We start from the raw sequence: 22,475 nt of genomic DNA, 5'->3' as shown, positions 1-22,475 counted from the left end.
CGGCGGATCCTCCCCAGGAGAGAGCGATGGAAACTGGGAGGCCGCTCGCGGCCCCGGCAACCCCTCCCAGGGGTGGGTGGGGAAACCAAGCACGTTATTCTGTCGGGAGCGGGCTCGGCGACAGCCTGGGCGCCGCTGATCGCGCGGCGACCCCGCGCCGGCGCGCCTGGCAGCCGAGCCGAGTCCGCGGCCCCCGCGTGGAGCTGCCGGGGCCGCCCGGCCCGAGGGTCGCGGCGGCGGCGGCGGCTGGCGGACTGCGCGCCCAGGGGCTCACTGGATCGGTCCTGCCCCATAGGAGCCAGGCCCGGCACAAGGAGGGCCGCCGGGGGGCGGCGGAGCGCTTGTGTCCGGGCCGCGGGGCGAGCGCCACAGACACTTGTTTGCAAGGCTGAGCCCCGGCGCGCGCGCCGAGCTGAGAGCGGGTCCGCCTCCTCCTCCCCGCCGGGTGGGCGGTGGCCCGCGCCTCGCCCGCCGGGCTCCTCCTCCGGCCCCTCCTTCTCGCCCGGCGAAGCGCACGGGCACTGCCGCGCCCCCGCCCCGGTCCCCAACGGCGGGCCCGGCGAGGCCCGGGGCGGGGCGGGGGTGGGCACTGGGTTCCCTCCAGCATCTCCCCGGGGCCGCTGCTGCCGGGCACCCGCTGATCGCTCTCCCGCAGATTTCTGTCCGCTTCCCCGCTTCTCCTCCCGGTTTATTCCCGCAGTCGCAGCCGCCTCGGGAACACACATTCACGCGGCAACACGCAAACCCATTCTTGCGAGTCCCGGGGGCCAGAGGAACCGGCGCGGAGGCGCGACCCTCCCCGGCAGGGCGAGTGGTCGGGTCGCGGTGTTGGGGGGCGGGGGGGTGGTCTCTAATGCTACCCGGGAAGGCGATGGGGGCGCCCGGGCAACAGGGTGGGTAGGGGTGTGCCGAGGCGGACCAGACTCCACGATGGGGGCTACGGGCGGGGAGTCTCCGCCGCCCGGCCGGCTTCCAGGCCGGGTTTCCAGGTTTCCGCGGGGAGGAGGGGGCAGCGAAATCGGTCTCGGGACCTCTCCGGCCCCCGGCTCCCTTCCGAAGGACAAGCCCCCGGTGGCAGCCGGTTCTGCGTGGGTTGCTGCCTCCCCTGCCCTTTCTCACTTCTTCTCCCCCGCGGGCGCCCACAATTTGCTCGCTTTATTTCTCTCCCCTCGACCCCCGCGCGCTCCCACGGCGGCAGGACCACTTCTGGTCTCCCGCCCCGGCCGGGCGGTCCCCGCGGATCGGCGCCGGCGCTCGGTTTGCCGCGGGGTCTGAGCCTTCCGGCCGCAGGCACAGCCGGTGGGCCGCAGGAGCGAAGCCTGCCGGGCGGGGACGCTCGGTTTTCCGCGCCCCCACTTTCCTTTCACGGCCCAGTGGGATGTGTAGTTCTTCCTCTCGCGCCGCTGCTCCAAGGGGAACCGCAACTAGGGGACCAAAAAACTACAAATCCCTGCATGCTCCGCGACGAGGGCGGGAGAGGCGCGGTATTGAGTGTGCTGGTGCTCTGGGTTGGAGATGGTAACCAACAAAGGGAACGGTGTGGGCGGCTGCGCCTTTCCTGTGCTGGGGCACTTCCCGCGTGACACGCTTTCTTTATCTAATCTTCACGACAACCCTGCGAGGCACTGTTGTATCCGGCCTGAGAGAACGCACAGCTACTTGCCAGAAGTCACGAAGCGCCGGGTGGTAGAGACGGGATCGAACCCAGAGCCCTGAGAATTTCCCTTCCTAAACACTGCCTAGGTGAGCAGTTTTCAAAGGGAGATGAGATTTGGTTTATCCAAGAGAGAAAAAGAACTGGGGCCAGTTGGGAAGAGCTTCCTGTAGTGAGGAAAAAGTGGCGGGAATGGCAGTTAGAATATGAAATGAAATTAGAAGGAGTCATGAATAAAAAATATTTACTAGGGTCCATTCTAAAGCAGGTTGGGGGATGGGTAGGATCTTGGTTAGAAATAGGTTCGAATGGTTTGACGAATGAGCACATTAAAGAGAGAAGTACTCTGTGGCTGTACTATTTTAAAGAAACAGATGGCAAGCCTCAGACATTTCAAATGAAAACTCTCCCATGCTTTCCTTTCCTTTAGCTCATGGGATCAACGGGTTCGATTTATTGCAAGCACATTTTCTCCAGGCGTCCAGTTAATATATTAAATCCACTGACTTTGTGGCTTTAAAAAAAGATGGCTATCCTTGTTCTCAGTTAAGAGCTAATTTTTTTGGAGTCATGGTCATACTTTTTGTTTTTTATTTTAGTTATTTTTTAGTTGGAGGATAACAAACTCTGTCTTTAAAAATTATCTCTAAATTTCCCATTGCAATCAAGTTTCTAGATAAGTTGATATGATTGTTTGCAGTTGTCTTCCTAGGAATTCCTTGCTTCTTCCTATTCCATATTTACTCAAACTTATGGGATAGATTGAAGGCAGGAGAAGAAGGGGACCCAGAGGATGAGATGGTTGGATGGCATCACGGTTTCAATGGACATGAGTTTGAGCCAACTCCGGGAGACAGTAAAGGACAGAGAAGCCTTGCATGCTGCACCCATGGGGTCGCAAAGAATCAGACATGACCAAGCGACTGAATAACAACAATGGCGACTAAACCACCACCTTGGCTATTAATTGGTCTTCCCAGGTGGCATTGGTGCTAAAGAACCCTCCTGCCAATGCAGGTGACAGGACACTTGGGTTCCATCCCTGGAGGAGGGCATGACAGTCCACTCCGGTATTCTTGCCTGGAGAATCCCACGGACAGAAGAGCCTGGCGGGCTCCATACAGTCTGTGGGGTCGCAAAGAAAGAATTGGACACAACTGAAGCGACCTAACACTCACGGCACACCCTTTCCTTTCATGTGATGGGGGCCCCCAAACTCTCCTCCTCTGCTGCAAAGCCAGGTCAGGGTGAGGGCTGGGGCTGGGGCAGGGAGGCAGGCAGCCACATGGAGCAGCGCCTGTCCAGGAGCCCAGCTACGAAGGCGGGTTGGGGGGAAGGGGAGGGAGGTGATATATATATATAGTTATGGCTAATTGGCACTGTCGTATGGCAGAAACCAACACAACATTGTAAAGCAATTTTCCTCCAATTAAGTAGATAAATAATATGAAAAAGAATGTATAACTGAATCACTCTGCTGTACAGTAGAAATTAACACAAAATTGTAAATCAACCATCTTCCCAGGTAGCGCTAGTGGTAGCAAACTCCTGCCAATGCAGGAGACGCAGAAAAGAGGGTTTGATCCCTGGGTCGGGAAGATTCCTTGGAGGAGGGCATGGCAACCCACTCCAGTATTCTTGCCTGGAGAATCCCATGGACAGAGGAGCCTGGTGAGCTATGGTCCATAGGGTCAGAAAAAGTCAGACATGACTGAGGCTACTTAGCACTCTCACACAAATGTAACATCTTATGGTTCTGAAGGCTAAATCAACTATGCTTCAATATAATAAATTTTAAAAATAATATATATATTCCATATTTTAATGCTGTAAAGACCCAGTGCATCTGGAATTATAGACCAAAACATTTGCGAGTGAGAAAATTGAGGTCCAGAAAAGGAGTTACCTGCAAAAAATTCCTTGAAAATGCCTCACAATAGCAATTTATAAACGAACCTTGAATTGAAAGAGTGCATTCTTTGATTTAAAGCTTTAGAAAACTGGTAACTAAAAAAAAAAGAAAAAAGAAAACTGGTAACTAGTAATTATTTAGTGCCTGTCATGTGCAAGACAGTATGATAAAAGAAGCTGAATATAGCAAAGAAGCTACAGTCTGGTTGGGAAAACAAGATGGAGACATGAGAAAGTAAGTAATGAGAGAAAATTACGTAATAAAATCACTATTATTTCTGGAATATCTTCTTGTATTAGGCAGTGTCCTGGTTCGCTATACATTTAGCTTATCAAATCAAGAGGCAGTTCCCTCATAGCTCAGTTGGTAAAGAATCCGCCTGCAATGCAGGAGATCCTGGTTCATTTCCTGGGTCAGGAAGATCTGCTGGAGAAGGGATAGGCTACCCACTCCGGTATTCTTGGGCTTGCCTGGTGGCTCAGCTGGTAAAGAACCTTCCCGCAATGCGGCAGACCTGGGTTCAATCCCTGGGTTGGGAAGATCCCCTGGAGAAGGGAAAAAGAATAGCCTCTCCAGTATTCTGGCCTCGAGAATTCCATGGACTGTATTAGTCCCTGGGGTTGCAAAGAGTCAGACACGACTGAATGACTCACTTTCAACCTGATGAGGTAAAGATTATCTTCCTTTCCCGGAGGATAATACCAAAGATCAGAGAAGTTAGGTGATCTGTCCAGGGTTTCACAGCTGGTAAGTAACAGAGTCAGGATTGGCAGCTAGGTATGCATGTCTGATACCACTACACAATGGAAGAGTATACATGTCTGACTGCCAACTGAGGAGGGAAGAATATCTTGATTTCAGCAGAAGGAGAGATCTCTGAGACCTAGACTGTAGCAAAGTGGGACCTCCGGACTCTGAGAATTTGATAGGCAGGACTAAAGGGGTTAGGCTCTCAAGGAAATAGGAAGGGTGGGAAAACACATGATGTTTCCAGTTAGAGTGAAATCGACAAGGATTCAAGGGCAAATGGTTTACTTGAGAGGAGATTGCAGAAAACACTGCTGAGATAATGAGGAAGTGAGTTAGGGAAGGAGAAGCCTGTGAGGCTCGCCCGGAGAAGCTACCACTGTGGGAAGCTGGAGCTCAGAGCCTGCAGGCCACTGTGGAAGTGGTACAGAACCTGCCTCCCTGTTTCGCCTCCTGAGGGGTGAGGAAGCTGAACTTTGTTATTAGCTGAGAGTTCCCGGGAGCATTCACTCTTCATCTTGTTGACACAGGACCGCCCTCCTAGAGCTACCATGGCCATCACCACCCTGAGCCCTGAGAGCCCTGAGCTGGCCCTCCCTGGGATGCTGGAGCATCTTTGATTCCGGCGGGTCTTTCCCTTGTCTCAGCTGCCTCAGTGAGTCTACTGACAATACGGGTTGTGTTACTCACAAAATTGGAGCTTTGTTACTTTCATCTGAGCAGCTCAAAGTGTGTTAGTTGCTCAGTTGTATCTGGCTCTTGGCAACCCCATGGACTGTAGCCCGCCTGGCTCCTCTATTCATGGAATTTTCCAGGCCAGCATACTAGAGTGGGTGGCCAGTCTTCCTCAAAGCAGTCCACAAACCCACATCAGTCATTCTTAGAATCCCTCCAGGCAGTCAGGAAAAGGTGTGGTCTCCACAGTGAAGAAGGAGGACATTGGGATCCCCCAGCAGTGATTTGTATACCTTTGGAGGACAGGGGAGTGTACAGCTGGGTGGTGAAAGTGCCCAAGTCAAAGGGATCAGGTCCTTGAAGAACTTTGAGAATGCCAGAGAGGATTTCTTCCGAAAGATCAGGGGTGGCAGGAAATAATTGGTGGCTCAGATGGTAAAGAATGCCTGCAGTGCAGGAGACCTGGGTTCAAGAAGATCTCTCCCCTGGGTCAGGAAGATCCCCTGGAGAAGGGAATAGCAACCCACTCCAATATTCTTGCCTGGAGAAGAGAATCCCATGGACAGAGGAGCCTGGCAGGCTACAGTCCATGAAGTCACAAAGAGTCGGACATGACTGAGCGACTGATATTTAAGTTAGGAAGTGATTGCTGAAGCTGCTATACCAAACAGAATTCCTCAGAAAATCAATCAGGCAACCTAATTCCTTCCAAGCAAGAGAGTTTGCTCGGATTTTTACATGTGCTCCACACATCTGGGAACATCTTATGTCAAAACATGTAAGATGTTTAAAGTAATAAACTCAGCACTGCAAGAGAAAATTGGGTGAGGCAGAAAAAATTTAATCCAAAATGTTCTTATAATTTCCCCAGTGACATTTTCTTGGCTCTTCTAATGCTAAAAAATTACTTTTTAGGATTTTAATAAAAGCAATAAACATGCATTGAAAAACACTGTTATAAACATTATCTTACACATAAATATGAAAAATGTAAAAGTTGCTCAAATTCCCATCACCTTAAGATAACAGTCACTAACACTTTGTTGACCATCCTTATGAAATTCACTTTATGCACACACATACATATATCTACCGTTTAACAAAAATGATATCAAGTCACGCAGTCTATTCATCCTTGATGCTTTTTTGAAGTGTGGTATTTTTCCCTTTCATGCTCAATCCCTACTTTTTCCCAAGTAACCAATGTTAGCAACTTAGTATATATCTTTCTTGGGTCTCATATAATTATAGGCAAACATGGGTTTCCCACGTGGCCCTAGTAGTAAAGAACCTGCCTGCCAATGCAGGTAGGCGTTAAGAGATGCGTGTTCGATCCCTGGGTCAGGAAGATCTCCTGAAGGAGGGCATGGCAATCCACTCCAGTAATCTTGCCTGGAGAATCCCATGGACAGAGGAGCCTGGCGGGCTGCAGCCCATAGAGACACAGAGTCGGACACAACTGAAGCAATTTAGCATGCATGCATGCATACACACATATATGCAGTCCATAATCCAATTTCATCAAATAGCTGAATGATGTTCTTTATAGTTGATCTTTCCTAGTTCGAAATCCAGCCCAGGTTCAAACCTAGCAGTTACTCCTTCAATATGAAACAGTTCCACCTCCTTTATAGTTTCTTGATCTTGACATTTTGGGATTCCCTCGTAGCTCAGTCAGTAAAGAAATTGCCTGCAATGCAGGTAGACCTGGGTTCAATTCCTGGGTCAGGAAGCTCCCCTGGAGAAGGAAATGGCAACCCACTCTAGTATTCTTGCCTGGAAAATCTCATGGACATAGGAGCCTTATGGAGTCTATAGGGTCACAAAGAGTCAGACACTACTTAGAGACTAAATCACAACCAGACCACTAATTCTGTATGATGTCAGTCCATTTGAGGTTTGTCTGGCGTTTCTTCACAGTGTAATCCACGACGGGGCTCTCATCAGATTTCAGCCATGGGCCTGAAGGTGATGTTGCAGAAACTGTAAGATACCTGTCTGGGTGACACCTGCTGCTGCTTCTGGGCCTGCAGTTCCTCGCAGAATTTCAAAGAAGCATGTTCATACTTCTTTCAGCTGCAGGGGCAGGATAAAGCCAGAATGTGCCTCCAGCTCAAGGCTAAACTGACACCCCAAAATACAGGCACTTATTAATTGAGGAGCAAAAATGTATGGGCTCAGTTTTAAAGAAACAAAAAATTATGAAGTACAAAGGTTCCAAAATGATTTTGTTGATTACTTATAAAATATGCGACAGAACAGTAACTAGTAAAATAATGGGGGAAAAAGAAGCTTCCTCAGGGCAATTGATAAACAATTCTACCACGCCTCAGATTTAACCCTTTTGCAGGAAGATGCAGAGGACTAAAGCTCTTGAGTTCTACAGCTCTGGGTACAATGGTGACAGCCCAGCCTGGTTTTCAAAACACCTACATCTGGACAGTCGATACCCATTTGCTCCTCAAAGGATGTGAGCAGAACAAAGAAACACTCTTAACTAAAAATGCTACTTAGAAAGAATTTCAAAAGAATCCGAAGTGGATTTCAAAAATGTCTTGTCTCCTCTGTAAAGAATGGCTTTTGAGAAATGTTTAATGCTATTTCTGAACTAAAGCTAGTCAGTAAAACGGCTTGTTTGACTTCTATTTATTTTCTGAATACATGGAAACCAAGTCCAAGAACAAACTTTTCTTGGCATCCTTGGCATTTGTGGGAAATAAAAACCTCATCGGAATGAATAACTGAAGTCAGCCCACCAACAAAAAAATACGTGAAAGTGCTCATCAATAGTAAGTTCACAAGCAGGTATTACTTGTATTCTTATTAATTTTCCTTTTCTCATTAGTTTTCACTATTTCTATCATTTTCTTTTGAAAGGAAGTGGAGACCTATATACACATGTCCACTCACTTGGAAGGATTTCTTGGAGGGGGTCAATAACCTGATTGCTAATTCAGAAAACCGGTGGGTCCTTATTCTTCTACAGACATGTGCATAACTGTACAATGAAGCCTGCAGATTATCCCTGCTTTGGGTATAAAATACCCAGGATATTCTTACTTATAGCTGATCTAATATGTTTTCAGAAAGTTTTCATTTTTGTAACTTTCTATTGTTCCTATAGTTATATTTCACCTTCAGAGACAGTTTAATTTATTCTAGTACAGACTGGGTTTAAAATTATTTCGAACTGTTAACTTTATCTTACATCCTTTCTGGAATGACATAGGTACAAGGTTTTTGTGTTTGTGTGTGTGTGTGTGTGTGTGTGTGTTTTAATAAGCTAGGATTGTTTTTTACCTTTCATTTTCTCACCAGCTTTGGTACTGTTTCACTGAAACGTTGTTGTTGCTGTTAATAGTAAAAAGAATTAAAACTTAGAACAACTGTATGTCTACTAGTAGAAAGTCAAAGTGTTAGTTGCTCAGTCCTGTCTGACTCCTTGCAACCCCATGGACTGTACCCCCCCAGACTCCTCTGTCCATGGAATTTCCCAGGCAAGAATACTGGAACGGGTTGCCATTTCCTCCTTCGGGGAATGTTCCCAACGCAGCAATCGAACCCCCGTCTCCTGCTTTGTATGTGGATTCTTTACCGCTGAGCCACCTAGGAAACCTGTATGATTGATAAGAGGGAGTTTTTATATCTTTAATATATTATTATCTAAACTTTTTGTTTTCCTGCAGTATTTCTTAATACTTTTTGGAAGCACAGAGATTTCCATACCCCAATTTGTTTTGCAATGAATGAAAGAATTTCCAAACAATATGTTTTCTCAGTTAAAAATCTATCCTCCAGAAACCACCGAACATAAGGGACTTTCTCTTTTGACATTTCCTATTCTGTTATTAGTGAGTCTCTTTCTGGCTTTGTCCTCTACTGATGAGGGACATCCAGATACTCAGATACAGAGCAACGCTTTATTAGCAAGGTTGATTGTTGACATTCAGGCAAAATATGGGTGTTTTATAAAAGGAATACCTGGAACAGAAGAAAGACATGTTTAGTTTAGTAGAAAAATGAAAATAGGTTAAAGTGCTAAGTTGAACGTGAATTTTGTCAAGCCTTCATGGTGACTCTGTCCACGTGTAAATCCATCACCATAAGAAAAGCTTACTATGATCTCAACCAGCTTTTGTCTGGTAAACATTTATCATCCTTCTGGCAAAAGGGAAAGTAGGTAACAAAAGTTCCATTTTGTTAAGCTTTGGTATCTCGCAGATGTTCAGTGAGCTTATAGCAAAGCTTTGAAAAATCTCTTGTAGGCTTAAAAAAAAAAAGGACTATAGAAGAGGAGAATGGAGAAGAAAAAGGAGACACGAGGAGTCTAACTGATATGAAAAATTTAAGGTCTGAACTTTAAAAGTTTTGGGCACCCAAGATAAATTTGAGTAATGTTGATGAACTATTCTTATCCATCAGAGTCCCAAGCATGTGCTGCAGACTATGGTAGTGCAGAGACAGGTGAGAACCAGTCTCTGACATTAAATGTAGCATCCAGAAGGTGACTAAGGACATTTTCAACAATGATGGTGCATGCAATAGAGCAGGGGACCACAGATGAATACTGTGACTAACATGGGATCTGCCATTCAGTCTGGACCTTTACTCATCCTGAATCAAAGGCAAGAAAAGAAAATTCCAAAATCAAGGAAGGAAGGCAACTCTCATGGCGCTACACATGCTGCCACCACAAACCCACCTTCTCCTGAGTGACCTCAGGTGCCCTTAAATTAACACGATGAAGATGACAGGAAAGGCACAGTTACACCGTTTGCAGAAAGAGCTCAGTCACAGGGAGCTCCGGGAGATACTTAGGTTGGGGCGGGGGGACCCAGAATCCAGGACTCTTTCCTTCCTGGTTGGGAGAAAAGGACTGATTCTGAGATTAAACCAGCATTTCCTGTTTGTGAAGAGGTATCAGATGGGAGATACTGGTCATAGGACAAACTTTCAATTAAAGATGTAAATTCTGGAGCTCTCTTGCATAGCACTACGATTATACTATAAGTTAACAATACTGTGTTAATACTTGAAATTTACTCAGAGATCATTATCAACCCCAAAATGGCAAGTATATTTAGTGATGGATGGTTTAATTAGGTTGGTTTTGGTAATGATCTCACAGTGTATACATTTATCAAATCATCACATTGTTTAAATATATGCAACTTTATTTATCAATAAAATAAAGTAAAAAAGTGGAAGCAGTGACATATTTAACTTTCTTGTGCTCCAAGATCACTGCAGACAGTGACTGCAGCCACAGAATTCCAAGACACTTGCTCCTTGGAAGGAAAGCGATTAATATGAAAAAACTAGACAGTGTATTAAAAAGCAGGGACATCACTTTGCTGACAAAGGTGCATATATTCAAAGCTATGGTTTTTCCAGTAGTCATGTACGGATGTGAGAGTTGGACCATAAAGAAGACTGAGCGCCAGAGAATTGATGCTTTTGAACTGTGGTGTTGGAGAAGACTCTTGAGAGTCCCTTGGACTGCAAGAAGTTTCAACCAGTCAATCCTAAAGGAAACCAACCCTGAATATTCATTGGAAGTACTGATGCTGAAGCTGAAGCTCCAGTACTTTGGCTACCTGATGTGAAGAGCCAACTCATCGGAAAAGACCCGATGCTGGGAAAGATTGAAGGCAAGAGAAGTGGGCAGCAGAGGATAAGATGATTGGATAGATTCACCAGCTCAACCATAGGACACAGATTTGAGCAAACTCTTGGAGATAGTGGTGGACAAAGGAGCCTGGCGTGCTGTAGTCCATGGTGTTGCAAAGAGTCAACATGCTTAGTGACTGAACAACAATGACAAAAAAGTGACAACTCTCATGGCATTGTTTAAATACTTGGGGGGGAAAATGGTATGAATGAAGAATTATTTTTAAAAAACTGTTAAGTGCTCTGGTCTGAAGTGTGTCCCCTCCCACCCAGATTCATTGTTGAAATCCTAATCTGCAGTTCCTCAGAACATGGCTGTATTTGGAGATTCGGACTTTAAAGATGCTGGGCCCTAATCTTTCTTCACAAACACACACACAGGAGGATCATGGGATGGCACAGAGAGAAGAGGCTCATCTGCAAGCCAAGGAGAGAGACCTCAGAAGAAACCAACCCTGCTGACGTCTTGACCTCAGGCTTCTAGCTTCCAGATTTGTGGGGAAGTAAATGTCTATTGTTTAAGTCCTCTGGTCTGTGATACTTTGTCCTATCCGCCCAACCAAACAACTGATACAGTATGGTACACTTAAAATGATGGCGAAAATCCTGTGTTGACCAATGATATCAAACCACAGTATCTAGTTTAATAAAGCAGGCTATGGAACACATGAATAGAGTGATCCAATTCTGATAAAAATCATGCAACTATAATGCTTAAATATAGATTGACAGGTGACAAAGTTTTGTGTGATTTTTTTTTTTTTTACTTTTTCCATTAGGCTTTTCTGCACTGGTTCATTATTTTAATAAGCATGTGAGTGATGGATTCATGTGGGAATAAATATATAGAGCAAGGAGAGAATGTAGCACAGGGCAGAACCTTGGGGAATGCTGATATTTAAGGGACGGAAGATGAGAGCGAGCAAGGCAACAAAGGAGGCTTGTCCAGAGAGGAAAAAATCTTGGAGGATAATTCTGAAGAAGCCAATGAAGGGCAGACTTCTAGAACGAACAGGACGCTACCCAGTATGAAATGCCACAGAGAAAGGCTGCCCAGTCTAGCAGTAGGATATTGCACGTGGAAATTAGGAAGTCACTCTGGCTTCTGAGAACACTTTGAAGAAGGGTTGGGGCCAGTTTGTGGAAAGAATGGGCAGTGACAAGGAACACAGCCAAGTCGTGAAGAGGTATAAAAATTACAGATCTTCAGGTACTGCAGCAGACTGTCATAATCATCATACTAGGAATAGCCTGAATCCATACTGGGGATGTTGAGATGCCTCTTACCCTAGAAACCCAGAGAAGAGTACCTTAGCAATATGTACCAAGCCGCTCTATCTTGCACAGCACCTGAGATGTTTATGGACCCATTCTCGCGTGTGATGTGTCAATTAGCCTGTACTCTCTGATGAATGGGAAAGATGTTTCTATAAACCAAAGGCCTTGACAATGAGATCCCTTTGTAGTCTCTCTAGAATGGCACAGGCGCTGACAGCAAGCAACAAGGTCTGTTATTAGAAAGGCTCCATGATGTCACAAGAATGTGTTTATAAGCTTACGTGATTACCAGGGGACATGCTTTCTTGTCTAGTTTCCCTAACCCTTAACCAGGTTCCCTTGGGATGAAGACACAATATAAACTCAATAGACTAGGGCTTCCCTGATGGCTCAATGGTGAAGAATCCTGCCAACGCAGGAGATACAGGTTTGATCCGTGTTCTGGGAAGATCCTACATGCCGTGGAGCCACTAAGCCCTTGTACCACAACTATTGCGCCTGTGCTTGGACCCGCAAACTGCAACTACTGAAGTCCTCGAGCCCTAGAGCCCGTGCTCCGCAACAAGAGAAGCCACTGTAGTGAGAAGCCCGCACACCACAACTAGGATGGCCTCTGCTCGCTGCAACTAGAGAAAAATCCTCACGGCGGTGAAGGCCCAGCCCAGCCAAAAGTAAATAAACATAGAAATAAAAGTATTTTTAAAAGTCAAGCTTATTAATTAAAAAAAAAAGCTAAATAGACAAAAAGAGAAGGAGAGAGATAGAGGGAGAGGGTATGTATTGAGAAAGTGTGCCAGGCACAGCTCTTTCTCCTTTCATTTTAGCCAGGTGGCCCTGGAATGGCATATCATCTATGCATGGCAATCATAAATGTATGATTACGTATATAATATAATACATATAAAACAATACATGTATCTGAGAATCATGCACCAAGAAGCATATTACACACATTACTTAATTTTTTATTTAATTTTTATGCAATCCCCAAATTCCAGTTAGGTGAGTACTTAATATCCCTTTTTATTAGGGATAACTAATATCAGAGGGGGCTTCCCTTGTGGCTCAGCTGGTAAAGAATCCATCTGCAATGCGAGAGACGTGGGTTCAGTCCCTGGATTGGGAAGATCCCCTGGAGAAGGGAAAGGTCACCCACTCCAGTATTCTGGCCTGGAGAATTCCATGGACTGTACAGTCCATGGGGTTGCAAAGAGTCAGACACGACTGAGCGACTTTCACTTTTGGAGAAGGGAATGGCAGCCCACTCTAGTACTCTTGCCTGAAGAATTCCATGGACAGAGAACATGCCAGGTGACTCAGAGGTTAAATTATCTGCCTGCAATGCAGGAAACCTGGGTTCCATCCCTGGGTTGGGAAGATCCCCTGGAGAAGGAAATGGCAACCCACTCCAGTATTCTTGCCTGGAGAATCCCATGGACGGAGGAGCCTGGTGGGCTACAGTCCACGGTATTGCAAAGAGTCGGACACGACTGAGCGACTTCACTTTCACTTCCACTTTCAATAACAGAGGAAACTGAGATGAATAAAAACTATGTTATTTGCTTGAGATTACACAGATTACTTGATTTAAAGTCATTTCTGGATCTACAAAGGGCACTTTTTTTAAAAATTTTATTTTATTTGGCCATACCACATCCTAGTTGCAACATGTAGGATATTTCTTCAGTTGCATGCTAACTCTTAGTTGCAGCATGTGGGATCTAGTTCCCCTATCAGGAATTGAACTCGAGCTCCATGCACTGGGAGCACAGAGTCTTGGTCAGTGGACTATCACAGAAGTCCCAAAGAGTTATCGTTACCATCTTTCTAAATTCCATATATATGCGTGGAATTTAGAAAGATGGTAACGAAACCCTATATGCAAGACAGAAAAAGAGACACAGATGTACAGAACAGACTTTTGGACTCTATGGGAGAAGGCGAGGGTGGGATGATCTGAGAGAACAGCATCGAAACATGTATATTATCAAATGTGAAACAGATCGCCAGTCCAGGTTGGATGCATGAGACAAGTGCTCCGGGCTGGTGCACTGGGATGACCCAGAGGGATGGGATGGGGAGGGAGGTGGGAGGGGGGTTTGGGATGGGGAACACATGTAAATCCATGGCTGATTCATGTCAATGTATGGCCAAAACCACTACAATATTGTAAAGTAATTAGCCTCCAACTAATAAAAATAAATGGAAAAAAAAAAAGAAATGAAAATTAAAATGAAAATGAAAAAAAAAAAAGAAAGTCCCAGAGAGTGCACAAAGATTTTCTTTTTTTCTGGCCATGCTGCAGGGCGTGCAGGATCTTAGTTCCCTGACCCTTTGATTCCAGGGTCAGTTTTATATTTTTGACCTGCAGGAAAGGCTGAAGATGTTTCAATACCTCTTTCAAGCATATGCTTATTATAAGGAATGACCTCTTCTCCATCTCTTCAGAAGAATTTAATTTTGAAAACAGTGAAGATTACATAATTTGAAAAAAATCCTTATTTCTAAATTATGATTATAAAATAAGATATTAAAGTGATTGCAACTTTAACTGTCCCTAAGAGTGGGGTAGACCACCACCCACTTACAACCCTCATTTCCAGCATCCCCAGAATGCATTACATGAATCCTAGATCACCATCCAATTTGTGGTTCCAGGTAATGTAATCTAAAGAATACAGCAAGGATGCTGTAAAACCAAAATAGCTTAATCTTCAAACATTTCCTCTGTTTTTCTGTGTTATTTTAAAATCTGGATGCCAAAGTGTCATTTCTCCTCAGTTTAAAAATAATGCTATTTTTATTATTGTTTCCTATGGAAACCGTTTCCCTCAACACAGCAACAGCCATATCTTAATAGGGAATTATTTATTTAAGCCAGTTGCCCTTGTTAAATTTTGGGTGGCATGAACCCATATTTTATCCCCATAGATTTTGCAAGGACCACCCCTACCCACTCTTGGAGGATCATCTAACTCTCCAGAGTCACTCTCCCAGTCACGGAAGCCAGTCTGTTCCCTGGAGATCAGTTTGGGGAACTTCAGATCCCCAGTGGCTAATGGAAAGTTACAAAAGCTGTGACCAAATTGTCAAAACTCTTGCAGATCTGCTTGAGGCCAAATGTCAAGTAATGAAATGAGACTCAGAAGACACAGAAGCATCTCAAGAAGGCTCACACGGGAGCGAGAGAACCCAGTGATGTTTGCACAAGGGCAACATAACTTTCCCTTTGCATAATACTCTTTTTTAAACATTAAGGAATGAGAAACTTATCACATCTATAAATGAGTAGCTTGTAACAAACTAACTCTCCCGTGTGTGTGTGTGTATGTGTGTGTGTGTGTGTGTGCGCGTGTACGCACTTGCTTGCTTGCTCAGCAACTCAGTCCTGTCCAACTCTTGCAACCCCATGGCCTGTAGCCCGCTAGGCTCCTCTGTGCATGGGATTTCTGAACAAGAATAGTGGAGTGCAGACTTTTGGACTCTGTAGGAGAAGGCGAGGGTGGGATGTTTCGAGAGAACAGCATCGAAACATGTATATTATCTATGTGAAACAGATCACCAGCCCAGGTTGGATGCATGAGACAAGTGCTCGGGCCTGGTGCACTGGGAAGACCCAGAGGGATCGGGTGGAGAGGGAGGTGGGAGGGGGGGTCGGGATGGGGAATACGTGTAGATCCATGGCTGATTCATGTCAATGTATGACAAAACCCACAACAATATTGTAAAGTAATTAGCCTCCAACTAATAAAAGTAAATGAAAAAAAAAAAAATTCAAAAAAAAAAAAAGAATACTGGAGTGGGTTGCCATTTCCTTCTGCAGGGGATCTTCCCAGTCCAGAAATCGAACCCACATCTCCTGCACTGGCGGGTGGATTCTTCACCACTGTGCCGCCTGGGAAGTCCAACTCTCTCATGAAAACAGCTATAAAAAACACCCCCTCCAAATAAAAACTATTCAAACAACAGAGAATAACCAAAGCTTGCCAGAACTGAAGCGGTCAAGATCTTCAGTTCAGTTCAGTCACTCAGTCGTGTCCGACTCTTCATGACCCCATGGACCACAGCATGCCAGGCCTCTCTGTCCATCACCAACTCCCAGAGCCTCCTCAAACTCATGTCCATTGAGTCAGCGATGCCATCCAACCATCGCATCCTCTGTCGTCCCCTTCTCCTGCCTTCAATCTTTCCCAGCATTAGGGTCTTTTCCAATGAGTCAGCTCTTCGCATCAGGTGGTCAAAGTATTGGAACTTCAGCTTCAGCATCAGTCCTTCCAATGAACACCCAGGACTGATTTCCTGTAGGATAGACTGGTTGGATCTCCTTGCAATCCAGGGACTCTCAAGAGTCTTCTCCAACACCACAGTTCAAAAGCATCAATTCTTCAGTGCTCAGCTTTCTTTAGAGTTCAACTCTCACATCCATACATGACTACTGGAAAAACCATAGCCTTGACTAGATGGATCTTTGCTGACAAAGTAATGTCTCTGCTTTTTAATATGCTTGTCTAGGTTGGTCACAACTTTCCTTCTAAGGACTAAGCGTCATCTTGGAGAGAGAAAAAAAAGAACATTGTGGTGAGTCAGATAGTTGTCACTATGCTTTTCCTCAGGGAATTTGCTGAGGTGTAGAGAATAGATAGATAGGTAATCTAGAGCTGCAGGAGCCTCACTGGGCTGGGGAGACAAAAAGCGGAAGTCAGGCCTATCGAACTGAAAGGATCTGAGGACACTGTGTTCTAGAGAAGTGTTCTCCTCCTTCCCTTTGCATTTTCCCTCGGACTTTGACCTATTCCCAAACAAAGCAGGCACAGTCCAAGAAGAAAAACCCAAGCAGCCACCCAACACACAACTTCTCAGGCTGTAAGAGTCGTCATGGTCTAATCGTCATCGTCTTACAAAACCTAAAACTCACCTCCAGTCAGCCCAGACCAGACCAAGGTGATGTACTTGTCAACTTAATGTAAATCTTCTCTGTGGGAAGGTAATCAGCATCTAGAGTCTCTGTGTTTATACACAATGTACACCATTCAATCCAAACTATCAGGCATGCCAGAAAATAGGATGAATAAGCAAAATTCAAGAGAAAAAAGAAAAAAACGATAGAGAATCACGTGTGATCCAGACATTGAGGTTCTCAGACCCAGGCTTGAAAATAACTGTGATTGAAATAGTCATGGAAACTTATTAAAAATACAGAGAGTTTCACCAAGAACTGGAGTCTATTAAAAAAGTATTAAATGGCAGTTCAAGAACTGAAAAATACAGTAACTTAATTGAGAATTCAAAAGCTAGATTTAATTATAGATTAAAAGCAGAAGAAAGAATTCACAAACTGGCAGATAGGTCAGCTCAAAAATCCAGACTGAAGCACAGAGAAGAAGGGGAAAAAAAAAAACAGGAAAATAGTGAATAGAGTGTGAGAGATGCATGGGACATGGTGGAAGATTCTGACATACATGTAATTAAAATTCCAGGAGAGGGGAAGGAATGGGCCAGAAACTATTTCCCTTAACTGACAAAAGACATCAAGCCACAGATTCAAGAAGCTCTGTGACCTCTAAGCCAGAAAATACAAAAGCAAACCACACTTAGGCACATCATAGTAAGATTGCTGGAGTTGAAAGAGAAAAAGTCCTAAATAGAGAAAATAGAGGAAAAAAATATAAAGAAGTAGCAATAAAACAGCTTTGAGGAAAACACTCTATTTCATTATGACAGCAAGAAAAGAAAAGGACTTTAACAAACAATGCCCTTATAACAGCAAAAATCATCAAATTGATAGAAATAAATCAAATGCACAAGGTTTCTTCACTGAACACTACAAAACATTCCAAGAAAATTGTAAATAGACCTAAATAAATGAAAGAATATACCAAATTCAAAGATTAGAAGACTCATTTTTAAGGGTTAATTCTATCTAAAGCAATCAATATTGCAATCAATCATTGCACCCCCCCCCCGAAAAAAAATGCCTGTAGGTGACTGAGAAGTTGGAAATTGACAAATTGATTTTAAAATTTATATGGAAATGCAAAGGACCAAGAAAAGTGAAAACAATCTTGATGAAGAAAGAAAACTTGGAAGCCTTCCACTACCAGACATCAAGATTTATTAGAAAGCTAAATTCAATAACTATGGTATTGGTGGAAGGAAATAAAATAGGTCACTGGAATAAACCACAGAGCTCAGAAAAAAATAAGGTAGTCTTTTCAACAAATGGTGGCAGATCAATATGGGAAAAGATTAACCTTAATCCTCTGCATGCACCCCCAAATCAATTCCAGATGGATCATAGATCTAACTGGGAAAGGTAAAATAATACAACTTCTAGAAAATAACAATATCCTCATCTCTTGGTTAGGCAAAGAGTTCTTAAATAGGACCCCAAACACTAAATGTAAAGTAGGAGATGAAAATTGGACTTTACTAAAATTTAGAACTTCTATTTATCAGAAGTACCATTAAAATAATGAAAAGGCAAGCAACAATCTGTGAGAATACATAAATCATGAATCTGTATTTGTGTGAGTCCTGTAAATAGTTGAGAAGACAGATAATTCCATTAAAAATGGACCAAAGACTTGAATAGGCTCTTCCCAAAAAAGTATATTCAAGTAGATAAACAGCACATGAAAGGTGTTTGATAGCCTTTTGTCACCAGTAAAGTGGAAATTAAAAACACAATAAGATGCCACCACCCACCCAGCAGAATGGCTAAAATGAAAAACATTGGTAAAACTCAGGATTGGTGAGGACATGAGTAATTGACCTCTCTTCACTGCTGGTAGGGGTGTAAATTGGAACAAATCCCATCACAGATTTTTAAATGGCCACAAATCCTTCCCATCTGTGTGTGCATTTGCAATCGACACATACAATTTGCAACCGACTTTGCTGTTTATGCCTCCAAAAGGTCTATGAAGGTCCTTGAAACGAGGCCTGACTGTGGGACATGCTTTGGCTGATGGGACATTAGCAAATGTGATACCAGAAGAGGTTTGAAAAGAGCTGGTGTGTTGGCGTTTGCTCTCTTCCACTGCTCTTGGCAAATTTGCTACCACCACCCAGTGAATGAGCCCAGGGTGGCTTGCTGGTGACTGTCCAGTTATCTCCACGCCTCCCACAGACAACCAGCCAACTGCCAGAGAGGGGTCTGAGGCCACCAGCTGACTGCTAATGCAGTACTGCGTCCAGAAGACACACACAGAGCACGGACAAGCCATCTCGGATGAGCTCATTCCATTACACTGATGCGAAAGAACAATGAGCTATTAAGTCACTACATTTCCAGGTGGTCTGTGATGCAGCAAAAGTTAACTAAATAAGCCACATTGGAAAATCGTTTGGCAGAATACCCTGCTCCTCAAAACATTTCCACTCCTAGTTATATACCCAACAGAAATGCATCAAAAGACGTGTACAAGAAGAAGCAACACTATTCACAACAGGCCAAACTGAAAATAACACAAATAGCCAGCAAGAGTAGAATGCATAACTATATTATGCAATAGGTATGCGATGGAATACAACATGGCAACAACAATTAACAAACTATTGGTAAATGTTCCGCATGGATGAATCCCACAAATATTATGTTGAGTTGAGAAAAAAAACAAAAACAAATGCAGATACAAGAGAATACATACTACATGGAAGTGTTAGCTAAGCTCAGTTGTGTTTGACTCCTTGCGATCGACCCCATGGGCTGTAGTCCACCAGGCTCCTCCATCTCCTTGGGATTTTTCCAGGCAAGAATACTAAAGTGGGTTGCTGTTTCCTTCTCCAAGGGATCTTCCCAACCCGGGGATCGAATCCAGGTCTCCTGCTTTGCAGGAAGACTCTTTACCGCCTGGGCCACCAGGGAAGCTATCTACTGCATGATTTCATTTATAAAACTCAGAAGCTAGGAAAAAATCTGCAGTGATAGCAATCAGAGCAGCGATTACCTTTGGAAGGATTCTTGGCTGGCGGGAAGCACAAGGGAGGTTTCTGGGTGACAGTAAATATTTATTCAATTTTGTTTACTCTGTGAAAATTTCTTGAATTGAGTATCCAAGATGTGTGCCCTTTTTGTTATACTTCTATTTTAAGCTAACTTATTATTATTTTTTTTTTACCATGCCACACACCTTGCAGGATCTTAGTTCCCTGACCGAAGATTGAACCAAGGATTGAACCTGTTCTATAGCAGTGAAAGCTCCAAGCTCCAGTGAAAGCTCCCAGTGGACCACCAGGGGATGCCCTATTTTAAAGGTATAAAAACATAAGACTATAAAGAACTATTCTTGGTTCTTTTCTCTACAATGTTTTCTTCAAGGAGTTTATCTATCGTTACACACTTTCAGTTACTAGATTTTTGCTTACATCTCTGTCCCCAGGGCCTGTCACTCTCCAGTCCTTCCTGATCCATCAACATGAAAAATGCAGAGTCTAAGACTGAACGAACTTCTCCTCCCCCTGTATGTGGGTTGCTCCTCATTTACAAGTACCTTCTCGGACGCCTCTCTTTGCCTTGTCTCCACTTCGTGTCAAGTCCTATCAATAATTCCTTTGGATTTTCCTTCAGTTGTCTCCTTTCTCCTTTCCACTGTGTCAGAGTTCAGAGCCAGGAGACAGAAACCACTCCAGTTATCTTCGGCAGTCCAAGGGATTCAAGGAGATCCAACCAGTTCATCCTAAAGGAGATCAGTCCTGGGTATTCATTGGAAGGACTGATGCTGAAGCTGAAACTCCAATACTTTGGCCACCTCATGCGAAGAGCTGACTCATTTGAAAAGACCCTGATGCTGGGAAAGATTGAAGGCAGGAGGAGAAGGGGACGACAGAGGATGAGATGGCTGGATGGCATTACTGACTCGATGGACATGAGTTTGAGTAACCTTTGGGAGTTTGTGATGGACAGGGAGGCCTGGTGTGCTGTGATTCATGAGGTTGCAAAGAGTCGGACACGACTGAGCGACTGAACTGAACTGAACTGAACTGAAGCCTTCCTTGGTGGTGCAGTGCTTAAAACTCCACACTTTCAATGCAGGAAATATGTGTTCAATCCCTGGTCAGGGAACTAAAATCCCACATGCCCTACAGTGCAGCCAAATAATTTTAAAAAACAAAAGAATTATTGAAAGGATGGAGGAGCTTTCTTCAGGCTGACGTCCAGGAATGACCTTCCCCAAAGCAAGACCAACAAAGGGGGTCTCCTGGGGAGTCCTACCTCAGCCATGATCAGGCAAGTAGACTGCAGGAGGCCGTCAAGGAAGTGTTGAGTTCAGAAATATCCCATCACAGTGGCAATCCAGATATCCAGAAACCAGCCAGCCATCTCACAAAAGCACTCAAAACTTGTAACATTAATGACTGGACATTTCAGAATGAAATAAATCTATGAAAAAAATAAATAAATCTATGCATAACTTTGCTTGCCAGCAGCAACAGCCAACATGGGAGAGATGGCCCCCATTTCACTTTCCAATCAAGGAAAATGCATCTAACTGGTAGATGGAAAAGACGGTCTTACCAATAGATTCTGTTTTTTTACTGTCAGTACATTTTTAAGAAAGTAAGCTAACAACTGGAAATCCTTTGATTGCCTTGGAAAATTACAGATGTGTTCTATATCAGTTACAGCAAGGTGGTGCTTCTAAAGGATGTTAGCATGTCTTAGTAAGCCTATTCAGATGCATATCAATTATACCACTTCAATTTTGGGTCTAAAATAAATTATCAGTGTTGGTGGAGAAACGTACCTTTACTGTTGGTGGAGCAAAGTATCTTTTACTAAGTCCCTGTCCCATTTAACTGGGATCCACATAATTTAGGTTTTATCTTAGCTGAAACTTGCTTCATCATAACCAGCTGTGAGACCTTAGATGTAACCCCTGTGTGTCCAACCTCGTCAATAGGTTCTTATCTGGTACCCATCACATTGACGTCATCCTTGTCCTTCTCTGACTCGTGGTGTATATTTGGGGATGAGGCTGTATATTTATGTACCCAGGTGTGAGTATAGCTGGAGATTCCAGTGGATGACTCAGATATAACTGGTGTCTCAGTCTTACAGTACCGACTCTTTCCTTTAGGGGCTGTTTAATTTCTTGACTCAAAATATGTCACTCCATTTCTAATTACTGCCGGTCAGATGACTGTATCTTCTGCTATGTCATCAGGCCACAGATCTATGCCTTATTAAAAGCTGAGTAATATTCATAGTCTTTAAAATACAAATTATAATTCCTTTCGGCCAGCTACCAAATGAACTTGAGGCGGAGGTAAACGGCGACGGTGTCTGGACAAATAGTAATAGCTAATATTTCTCGAGGACTAGAGTTCTGATCTAGGCAAAAGTGTAAAATATGGACTTCCCTGGTGGACCACTGACTAAGGCTACAGGCTCCCAATGTAGGGAGCCTGGGTTCCATCCCTGGTTAGGGAACTAGATCCCACATGCAGCAGCTAAGACCCAGCACAGTCAAATAAATATATATTTTTAAAAAGTGTAAAGTGGGTAAGTGTGGGGTGAGTGAGGTGTCCTGTGCTCTC

At 44.1% G+C, this 22,475-nt stretch overlaps 1 long non-coding RNA gene across 2 annotated transcripts; it reads left to right on the top strand.

Moving 5' to 3' along the window:
* The first annotated feature begins 1,319 nt into the window (after positions 1-1,319).
* Positions 1,320-20,698, top strand: LOC122433903. Of its 2 annotated transcripts, XR_006267201.1 has the most exons (4): positions 1,610-1,743; positions 16,449-16,514; positions 20,076-20,192; positions 20,318-20,698. It is a non-coding gene; the product is annotated as an uncharacterized LOC122433903 (long non-coding RNA). The 2 variants fall into 2 exon arrangements; XR_006267202.1 differs by lacking the exon at positions 16,449-16,514 and having other exon boundaries at positions 1,320-1,743.
* Positions 20,699-22,475: the final 1,777 nt, after the last annotated feature.

This window comes from Cervus canadensis, chromosome 33, assembly GCF_019320065.1.
Source record: "Cervus canadensis isolate Bull #8, Minnesota chromosome 33, ASM1932006v1, whole genome shotgun sequence".
Lineage (NCBI taxonomy): Eukaryota > Metazoa > Chordata > Mammalia > Artiodactyla > Cervidae > Cervus > Cervus canadensis.
This window is presented reverse-complemented; position numbering and strand designations above follow the sequence as displayed.